The 11,076-nt window shown below is 34.2% G+C and overlaps 1 non-coding gene across 1 annotated transcript; it reads left to right on the top strand.

Annotated features, from left to right (window-relative positions):
* Positions 1 to 7,596: 7,596 nt before the first annotated feature.
* On the top strand, positions 7,597 to 7,669 carry TRNAE-UUC (transfer RNA glutamic acid (anticodon UUC)). The gene has a single exon. It is a non-coding gene; the product is annotated as a tRNA-Glu (tRNA).
* The last annotated feature ends 3,407 nt before the right edge of the window (positions 7,670 to 11,076 follow it).

Here is an 11,076-nt window from a genome sequence, read left to right as displayed (position 1 = left end):
AGAATCTGAAAATATATATATATAAAATACACACACACATATATATAGTATTTGAATCTAAACATATTTAAGAGACTCCTCTGAAGAGGGCAAGGAGGGGACTAGTTTTAAGGGAGGGGCACACGAGGAATTAAACTCTAGTGATTTACTTCTTTAAAAAACCTGAAGCAATTATGACAAAATTATGAGTTTAACAAATATAGATGGTGTGTGTCTGTTATACATTATATTGGTGTGCATATTTTATGTGTATTTGGAATATGTTATAATGAAACAAAACACACATACACAAAATTAGTGAGACCTAGCTGTTACATTAATGAGCCAAAAAATGGCTTCTGTACATTGGCCCTATGTTGTCTATTTCTTCACAGCAGCTCGGCACTGTAGCTCCAAAGCCCACCGAAAAATCCCAAATTTTTACGCATCCAGTTGCTTTAAATGTAGCCCAAATAAGCAGGTTTTAGCTTTTTAGAGACTTCCTGCTTTGCAAACCACACAAAACTGCACCCAAGATCTGTTAACCATAGATCAGATAAACTCTGTGGCTATAAAAGAAAGACCCCAAACTGCTGCTGCCCTTCAGAGCTCTCTGACCCAGAGACTCTCCATCATGCTGCTCAGCAACATCATCTAGACAAGTAATCCCCTTCCTGATCCTTCTCTGATTTCCCTTGCCCTCCTCCTCTTCTAGATATGGTACCCCAGCCATTGCCTCTGGAAGGTCTCCTGCTGTGAGGGACATTTCCCCAAGTGAAAGCCTGTCAAAGCACTGCCCAAATAAAACTCATTGTGTGCTACTGCCACCTCATGGTCATATCTGTTTCTTTGATCAGCCCCCAGATCCCTCGAACTCAATACACCAGGGAAAAGAACTAGAAAATATATCAGGATAATTCTAGATTCTATTCTCCAACTTGACCCTTTCCGTAGTTAGAAGGGTTCAAATAACATTAATGTAGCTAAACATGTCCAGTCTTTGATAAGAAGAGGATCATTATTTCTCCAGGAATAGTTTTTAGCTGTGAGGTTTTAGAAACTTTTTGGATGGCTATTTAAGGGACTGAAAGATTGTAGCATGGAGTATGGTGTTCACAAGGCCTCACGGCATCTTCTCAGCCTGCCCTGCTGCTTGCACTGTGAAGCCCTCCACCCTATGTCATTGCGATGACCACAAGGCCTGTCAAGCAGCAAAGTGACAGCATTTGAAACTTATGTAATAACAAATTTAAGTAGGAGAAGAGAAAAGGAAGTTTTATCAAAGGTAAGAACTTAAAAATACTAAAGCAATGACAATAAAAGTGGAATAAAAGAAAGCATAAAGCAGTAAAGTAATAAAAATTAATAAATGGAAGTTAATCACTAAAATTAATTAAAAGTACTTAGCATAGAAAAATGTTAATCATAATTTCATTTTCTCTTTCACTTGTATGTTCATATAAGCATTCACGGATGAACACTTAAGAAAATGTGAAACTGGGACAGGGATCAAGAAAATCTCTTTATGACCCTCTGTACCCTTTGAATTTATTTTATACCAAGTGCATGTACAACCTTTACATTAACAAAAATTTTAAGACAAAACAAACATCAAAATCTCCTAGATTTTCAATGGAATTTTAGAATCTATATTTTAATAAAATTTCTAGTTTTTTAAAAGCTATTTATATCCAATAGAAAGTCAGTGGGCTATATGTATCCCAATGTCCAAAATTTTGACCTCTGCTCTGTATCTTCAAAATTCTACTGCATATAATTGGAATTCAGAAGTGTAGGAATCCTATATCTTGAGACAACAAATAATAATAAAATAGGTTACTTCCTCCCAAGATCTGATATAAATTAACATTATAATGCATTGAATCTGAAAATACCCTTGTTTTGTTTAGCTCAAAATAAAGTGGGTCTTTTTTTCAGAAAATTATATTTTAATGTATATACTTCTATCTTCATATCCCATTCAATTACTTTCTCAGGATTAACACTGAGAGGAAATCTAAATATTTGGAATCTAAACAGCTTAGCCTTTCAAAATATTTTTCTCTATACTTATATTTTAGCACATTTGTTAAATTGCAACATTTTCATATCCCTCTTCCTGACTCCTGAACACACTGACCTGCACTGAGTCTGTGTGGGTGACACTGAGATGCAATGAACAACAGGTACCTTCCCCATCTTGAATGTCCCTGAAGAGCACCTGCTATCTTCAAAAATGATTTAAGTGACCCAGGTTTGAGGCATCCCACTTCAATGATTATATTTCTTATTACTGAAGAAAACTGTGTGAAAGCTACATCTTCTCTGTTGGATCCAAATTCACAGAACTGCATAGCTGAGATTCAGAGCCCTAAATAGGATGTCATATAGGAAAATGCCAAACTGGCTCCAAGTGATGATTCCTTTTCAATTTTTGAAAACAGTAATGTTAACCATTGCATCATTATCTATTATCCTTCTGCTAGATGTTTTATAGAAAAGCTCTATTTTGGAACTCAGTACATTATTTCACAATTATACTAGTTTTCGTTAATCATGCATGCGTATACTCAAGCACACACACATACGTACACAGCTATTTAACAACCAAATGAAGATACAAAAAATTTTAAAAATAACTTAGCACATATACTCTTTTTATTTCTTAACAAGTTTCTTTTACTTTTTTTTAGGGAAGTAAATGTGACAGATTAAAAAAAAAAATTGGCCCAGAGACTATCTTTGAGACAGCCATGGGAATAATCTGCTATAGAGAATGAAGCCACAGCCATGATACAGTTAGAGGTTTGGGAGCCTCGCCAAGAACAAGCTGATAGGGCCTGCAGACCAACCTCAGTTTGTGCAGTTTTCAGGCAGATAATAGCTACATGATTAGAAGCCACTTCACTGACTCACCTGAACCCTATTTCCAGTTTTCCTTCTCTGCCAATCTCACAGCATGGTTTAGAAAATATTTTTTTTTGAAGAGATACCAACTTATTAACTATCCACCTGACAGTGTACACAAATTTGCATCCAAGCAGGATGTCCTTCTACAGGAAATTGTTAAGACTTTAAAAATTTTTAAGCAATAATGCAAATATACTTCACTGAAAAAAATTTGTCTAAAATAATAAATATTTTTATTCTTCCCCTTTGTTACATACTACAAAAAACAATCAAACAAAAAACTTGTGTATTCCCTTACAAATTATTAAATCCATGTGCTAGAACAGGGGTCAATAAACTTTTTCTGTAAAGAACCAGAGAGTAAATAACTTAGACATTATGGGCCTTAATAGTCTCTATAACAACATTCAACTCGACCGTAGTAGCCAGAAAGCAGCTATAGACAATGCATAAATAATGGCCTGAATTCCAGTAAAGTTTTATTTACAAAAACAGGTGCAGGCAGGATTTGACCTTTGGCCTTTGGACCATAGTTTGTTGACCTCAGTGCTGTTCTATAGTATGATTTTATCAATGACACAGCTGATAACTATAAAAAGGAACATCTATTAATAAGTATAAAGGAAAAAATATCGATTTCCTACTGAGGTATTTGTGTAATTTGATCTTAAACTATGGCATTAAATTCCAGAGATGAGGTTTCTGAAAAATGACAAGAATTAAACAAATACACTTCTTTTTAGTTCTTCTGCTTTTGGTCTTTCTATTTATTCTTCAAAGTTTTTGTTGTGTTTAAAAAATAGTAACCGACCATACAACTAGAAAGAGGGAAAACTAACATTTCAAAGGTCAGCACTGCTGACAATTGAGTTCTCTGTCAGGTGAAATGGGCATTGACTCATCACAAGAAAACAGAAGTGGATGTTTCCAATGAATGCCCTAGAAAGTATGTTTTTAATGAAAGATTAGTCAATAAATGCAAAATGTACTTCTTCCAAAACTTAAGGTTCAAAGTAGAAGCTTTCTAGAAGAGATTTCTAGAATGCATCAGATATTTGTTTAGCTCCTCAAACCCATAGCACTGCCTTTATTTACCATCCATGAAGCATTCTCACAGCCAAAATGCAGTGCTTAGTAAGCATCTTACCCCAGATGGCTTGAAGATGTACAGTAGCACTGAAATTACAATATGCACCATGACTTGTTTGGTCATCCAACTTTGGGAATGGAGCACTCTTGTCTCTATAATGAGCAGTCTGATGTCCCATGCAGTTTACCTGTGGTAAACAGGAGTAAACATAACTAACCAAATGTTGGCATATTAGTGAGATGCAAACAGAAATATTTTTCTTTTTTCAAGAGGCTTTAAGCAACAACTAGTCACCACACATAATTTACTCACATTTGTACTTTCATGCAGAATAGTATGCATTTAAAATTTTTCAGCATAAATTAGAATTTACTCCAGGGCAACAGTTTCTCAAACTCAACATCTTACTAAAGAAGCCAAAGAGTATAAGTCCAAGAACAAGATTTGTTTCACTTTTGCTTTTCTAATTGCCAAAAATATCTCTTCCCTCAACTTCGTTTCCTCCAATTCTAATGATTCTAAATCAACCAAATAAATATTGGAGTTTGGGTTTTTCACATAAAAAACCAGGGGTATTTACACAAATCCAAGCATTTTTTTTCATGCAACCATGTGACATTACTATTAAAAGCACTTACAAATGTCTTACCATTGTATGTCTCCATGCAAATAGAAATAACATGATTAAACATTCTCTATATGTATATATGTATTATATGGCAAGATACAATTGAAATCAGGTGAAAGGAAAACTTTTAGGTAATTTCTTTAGAAAAGTCCCTTTTCCTATGTTGCAGTTGTATATTATTCCCATCTTTGTTTTGCCCCTAATACTCTGTATTTGATAGAAAATGAAAGGGAGGCAGGCACACTGACATTCCTCTTCACATTTCAGGGGCTTCTGCCTCTATTATGAGTGTCCAATTTGGTTGTAATATTCATTTTTAGAGATGACTATTCAAATTTTGGATTCCTAAAACTATCTCTAAAGTCTGATAAAATATGCTTCCCTTACTTTCTAAAAGAATATGACATATATACACTACCAAATGTAAAATAGCTAGTGGGAAGCAGCCACATAGCACAGGGAGATCAGCTCAGGGCTTTGTGACCACCTAGAGGCCACCCCTATCCCACCGATAGGGAGGGTGGGAGGGAGATGCAAGAGGGAGAAGATATGGGGATATATGTATGTGTATAGCTGATTCACTTTGTTATAAAGCAGAAACTAACACACCATTGTAAAGCACTTATACTCCAATAAAGATGTTAAAAAAAAAACCAAAAAGAAAACCCAAAAAAGAATATGAAAGAAAGGTCCAACAAGTACCAGTGCCATTTTTTCAGACCTTCAGATTATTCTGGGAAAAAAACCCTGTGTTGCTAATTAGAAAACATTTTCTTTCTCAAAATTAGTTTAAAACAAAATTCCTTTTTCTGGTTCTCTAAGAAAATAATAAAAAGCACAATGTTGAAAAAACAAAACACTTGGGCAAAGGCAAACCTCATAGACTACATCCAGAGTCTACTTTACATGATGTACACAATGTCCACAAATGTTGAGGCTTTTTTGAAAAGCATGTTTTTCCTTCATATAAAGATAAAAAGAAAAGCTTTTAGGTCATGGGCTATGGGGGGAAGAGATAATGTCTCCAGTGCTTTGATGTTACAAGTAGCTCTTCATTACAGAAGATTTCTGGTGGCATAATAAAGGTCCTGATAAACTGAGCTTGAATATTTAATAACCAGCTTCTAAATGGAAGCTTTGTGACTTTCCTGTCCTTTGCACAGCAGAGCAACCATATATGTATTATGAACAAATAACAAAGCTTTATCATTTTAGTGTAGAGATTTTAGTATTTAAAAATACGATGTTACTAAAAGGGAGAACATTATTTCTATATTTCTTAGGAAGATTTCTGTATAGAAATGCTTCTAAAGTACCAATTGACAAGAAATTAGGATAAAATAACCCACTTATAGTTAAGTGCAACATATAAAATCAGTTTCAAACTTTTATGCATTGTATGTAAACAGAAATTATAGCCAATTGAATGACACTCAAAACTCTGATGCGTCACCCTGTGTTAGTTTTGAAGTAAAAGGTAAATCTAGGTGAAGTTTTACAACTTACATGTAAACAAGTTGCCTGAATTTTAAACTTCGGCATTCTAGACATAAGAATTATTTAAAGAAAAAAATTGTCAGGTCTCTTTTAGGAAAATAATACTTTTGATAAAATTCTATATACATGAAAAATCAAAAAGCTAACAGAACTAAAAATGAGAGATTATAATATCCATATAAGAGGTACCACCACAAATCATCACTGTTTGGCAAACTCCCTTCAAGACCTCTCTCTGTGCATAGATAGATGTGGGCATGTATAGATCACGTATATATAGATACGGGTATAGATTAAATTGGGCATATGTACATAGGGGAATATATAGGCATATATAGATATGGGCATATACAGATCAATATAAACATCTCCTAATTAGAGTCATATCAGTATACACAGTACTATGTGACCTGCTCTTTTTCTTACTAAGAAAAATGTCCTCTTTCCAAGTCAATAAAAATACATTTTTAACAGTTGATACAGCATTCATTTATACCAAGACTTGCTTTTGCAGTTTCTTGGTGGTGGACACTTAGTAATCATCTTTTTGTAGCACAATAATAAAATGTTATTTATGTACCGGTTGATTTATAGTGCATCTCTTTCCAAAAAGAATTTATGGTGGCTTACAGTAAAAATATAAGTAAATAAAGAAAATATGATTTAGCACCAAACAAACCAAAAATAAACAAATAAAACAGGAACCAACAAATGAAAACAAGAGAAAAATATGATTCTCCTGGTAAGCGAAGTTTTGAATAAAAGTCCTTACTGCAGGGTATCAAAATTTATCACTAAAATACCTATGAAAAAAATACAAAAGGAAACTAAATACTAAAAACAAGAATCAACAGCCCATTGTCCGAATCTAGGAAGAATCTCTACTAACTTCAAAAGTTACTGAATTAGATCATGAAAAACAATGGCTCACAATTATCACCACAAGTGACACAAGAAGCAACAGATATTCTGACCATAAAGAAGAGAAAACAACATGTTAGTTTTTGCAATAGAATATCTCTGCAAAGAAACACAGCAAACTGGTACAGTGATTGTCTTTAGCTGGGGCAAGTGGAGAACACTGGGAATCAGGAAGAAGGGCATTTACATTGATGTCCTTTCATGTCCTTTGTACTTCTACCACACACAGAAAAAGGTATTTTCTCACGAAAAAATAAGATATAATGTCTAAAAATTATTAAGCCAAATACAGAAAAATTCAGGTTATAAAACTATAAGTAATTAATATCTCAAATTTAAGGAAAATAACTATATATGCATTTGAATGAGTGGATGATGGGTGGATTATTTATTTTCTTCTTCCTCCTTTCTAGATATTCTTCCACTCTTCTACCATAAACATATTATTGTTGTATAAGCAGAAAAATTCATACTTAAAAATAACTACAACTAAAACTATGAAAAAATAACAAAAAACCCACTAAATGTAAAAACTTATTAATTCAATCAAAATTATATTCAAAGAGGGAATTCCCTGGTGGTCCAGTGGTTAGGGCTTGGCACTTTCACTGCCGTGGCCCTGGGTTCAATCCCTGGTCAGGGAACTAAGATCCCGCAAACCTAGCAACACGGCAAAAAAAAAAAAAAGGGAGACATAAACTATAATTCATTCATTTTCATTATTTCTTTAAAAGAAAAGGTACAAAAATAAATGAAGTCAACTTGAAGAGTTAGCCAAAGAATTTAAAATACCAGTGTAAAACCAGGCAAAGGAAATAATATACTATATAAGAAGAAATTTTAAAAAGATAACCATTAAGGAAAAAAATCTAAGACATCTTTTAAAACATTACAAAAGCCCTTAACAATTATAATTAAGAAAAAAGTGAAACCTAAAAGAAAGGAGAAATATACAAAGAAAGTAAAATCTCTGCTAATGGATCTTTGAATTCATCTCCCCTGTTTCCCCTTGTCCATTCCCCCATAGTGGTTTCCTTGCTTTCTCATGCCAGGCACATGCTTGCATTCACACTTGTTCCCCCTACCTAAAATTCTTTCCCCAGACATAAGCACAATTCACGTCCTCAAGCACTTTAGGTCATTATTCAAATTCACCTTTCAGTGAGGCCTTGCCTATTAAAGATATATATTTATATTTATGTTTATGTTTATACATACACCACATAAACACACATATATTTTTGTATAGTTGAATAGAAAATATATTTGATATATAGATTTTTTTTAATCTGTGAGATTTTTAAAGGTGACTTTATCACGTAAATACTCTTTCATACATACTCTTTTCCTTAACAATATATAAGAAAAACCTTTAGAAGACACTAAACATTTTTGTAAAATACTAATTTTTAACAACTGTGGTATCCAATCGATGGATATAACATAATACATTTAAAAATTAACAGTCTGGGGCTTCCCTGGTGGCGCAGTGGTTGAGAGTCTGCCTGCCGATGCAGGGGATGCGGGTTCGTGCCCCAGTCCGGGAGGATCCTGCATGCCGCGGAGCGGCTGGGCGCGTGAGCCATGGCCGCTGAGCCTGCGCGTCCAGAGCCTGTGCTCCGCAACGGGAGAGGCCACAACAGTGAGAGGCCCGCGAACCCCCCCCAAAAAAAAAAAAATTAACAGTTTTAACTTTTATTAGTTTTCTATTTTTTATTGAAATAAAATATGAAAGAAACATTTTTATGAATTTATTAAAAATTTAGTGATTACCCATAGTGAGCTAGAAACATTGCTTCAGCACAAAGGAAAAGAGGCAAGAACAAAGATGCAGTCCCTGCCTCAAAGAGCTTAAAATAGTAAGAGAAGATGGCAATGATGCAGATAAAGATTTAAAAAAAAAACCCATAATTATAACCGTGATATAGTGCATCATGGGAAGAAATGGGTAAGAGAATCAACCGCTACTGGATACTGAGGGAAAATCATGATGAGGAAGCAACATTTCAAGGGAGACCTGAAGGGTGCCCAATGAAGGAGAGTGTTCTAGGCAAAGGATTTGTGTACTGAGCATTTCTGTGCATTGCATAAAATCTTCTTGCAAGTTTTTACTCCCTTAGGATAAATAACCAGACATTAAATCACCAGATCAATGGGCATGGCTATTTTTATAGTTTTTGATACATACAATCTAATTTCCCAACATTGAGTTTGTTTCAAGATATAACCCCACCAGCAGAGTATGAAACTATCTATTTTACTGTTCCCTCGCCAGCACTGGGTATTGTGTTTTAACCTTGATTTTTAAATTACACTATGAGAATATAATTATTTTTGAAAATTAATAAAGTACGTAAAGTGTCAAAAATGACTAATGAGCTTACGGCTCTCAAATTTCCACCACCTAGTAATTACTACTTTGAACATTTTACTGTATATTCAAGACACTCCTCTATATAGAGATACACATTTGAAAGGTATTATTGCCCTTGTATTGTGGTGGTTTTCTACTTAATATATTAGAAGCTTTTTCTAGAAGTATAACTGTGCATCAACATTTTCGGCTTCATATGCTTACTACAGTAAGTTTAGTCAGTACCACATTGTTATTTTTCTGGAATTTTACTATTAAGTCTCTAAGTTTAGATTTTTAAAAAATACTTGTTTATCTTGCCTGTGGCTTTTTGAGGTTCTTAAATCAGTGGATCAATGTGTTTCAGTGGTTCTTAGACGTTGTCGGTCATTGTCATTTCAAAATTGTCTGCATAATTTTCTCTCTCTTCTGGGATACAGATTAAACGTGCTAAGTAAGTCCTATTGTCAGGTTCTCTAGCTCTCTTACTATTTCCTGAATTTTCTATATTTTTCTCTCTCTACATTTCATTCTGCATAGTTTATAATGACCTATCCTGAAGTTCAGAATATATCAAACATACGTAATTTGCTTATAAACCCATTTTTTGAGTTCTTAACATCGACTCAGATTTTAGTTGTTATAATTTCAGGTGGGCTTTTTTGCATAATTATATCACTTTTTATAGTTTTCAGATTTTACTGAAATTTGTAAGCTTAGCCTTTATTTCCACTAACATGGAAAAAAATAATTGTTTCATATTTCTAACATCTGGAGTGCAGAGGTCTGTTTTTGTTCTTTGCTCTTTCTGTTGATTGTGGCTTATGCTGTCTCGATTCATTTTATACCTCATTATCTTTGGTTGTTTGCTAAATGTTTATTTGAAAACCTACTTTTATAAGTAATTTGAGACCCAGGAAATTATATATTCCTTCAGAGGGAAACTTCATTTCCTTCTGCCAGTCATGTAAGGGTGGTAGCCATCTGACACCGAGGCTTAAGGTTTTGGGACCATGTGGATAACCGCTCAGAGTACATTTCATGTTCCCTATTCCCAAGGGGAGACAGTCTGTCAGGGATCCAGGCCAGAGTAGGGGTAGTTCCCTTTGATAAGGACTGAACTTCAATATCTGATTCACACTCTACCGAAATTCCAGCTTTACAACTTAGGTATAGCCAAAGACTAACTGGGACATACCTCTTTAAAATCTATTGTTTTCTCTGTTCTTTGTCTGGTATTTTCTTGCCATCTTATTAACTACACGATCCATTTAGGAAGATGTTTTTCATTGCTTCCAGTTTTTTTGTTTTTTTTTTTTTTAGGGTGAATTGGTCTACATTATCAATTCATCATTATGAGAAACAGAAGTCCCCTACACTTAATTTGAATTTGTTTGAAATTAATTTTATTTCTGTAACAGAGAACAAACCTGACTACTATTGAATCTATTCCTTTAGCTTTAAACTTTGTGCTCTGTTGCCTTGGTTAGTCTTGCTGGCTCTGACCTTTTGTAAAAGAATGTTGCCTAGAGCCTGAAATATACAAGATAGCCCATACTCAAGGCTCTGACCTTTAAAGGTATAACACTTTTCCATTCATAAAAACATAAAAAGTTGCAGAACAGAGAATAACATTTGTCTTGTCGGAGGTTTATAGGAACACTGTGACCAGATCTAGTTGGACAGCTAGCTGCAAGA

Source organism: Lipotes vexillifer, unplaced genomic scaffold (genome assembly GCF_000442215.2).
Source record: "Lipotes vexillifer unplaced genomic scaffold, Lipotes_vexillifer_v1.1 scaffold185, whole genome shotgun sequence".
In the NCBI taxonomy this organism is placed as follows: Eukaryota; Metazoa; Chordata; class Mammalia; order Artiodactyla; family Lipotidae; genus Lipotes; species Lipotes vexillifer.
Note: the sequence above shows the minus strand (reverse complement) of the source record. Positions and strands in the feature narration are given on the sequence as shown.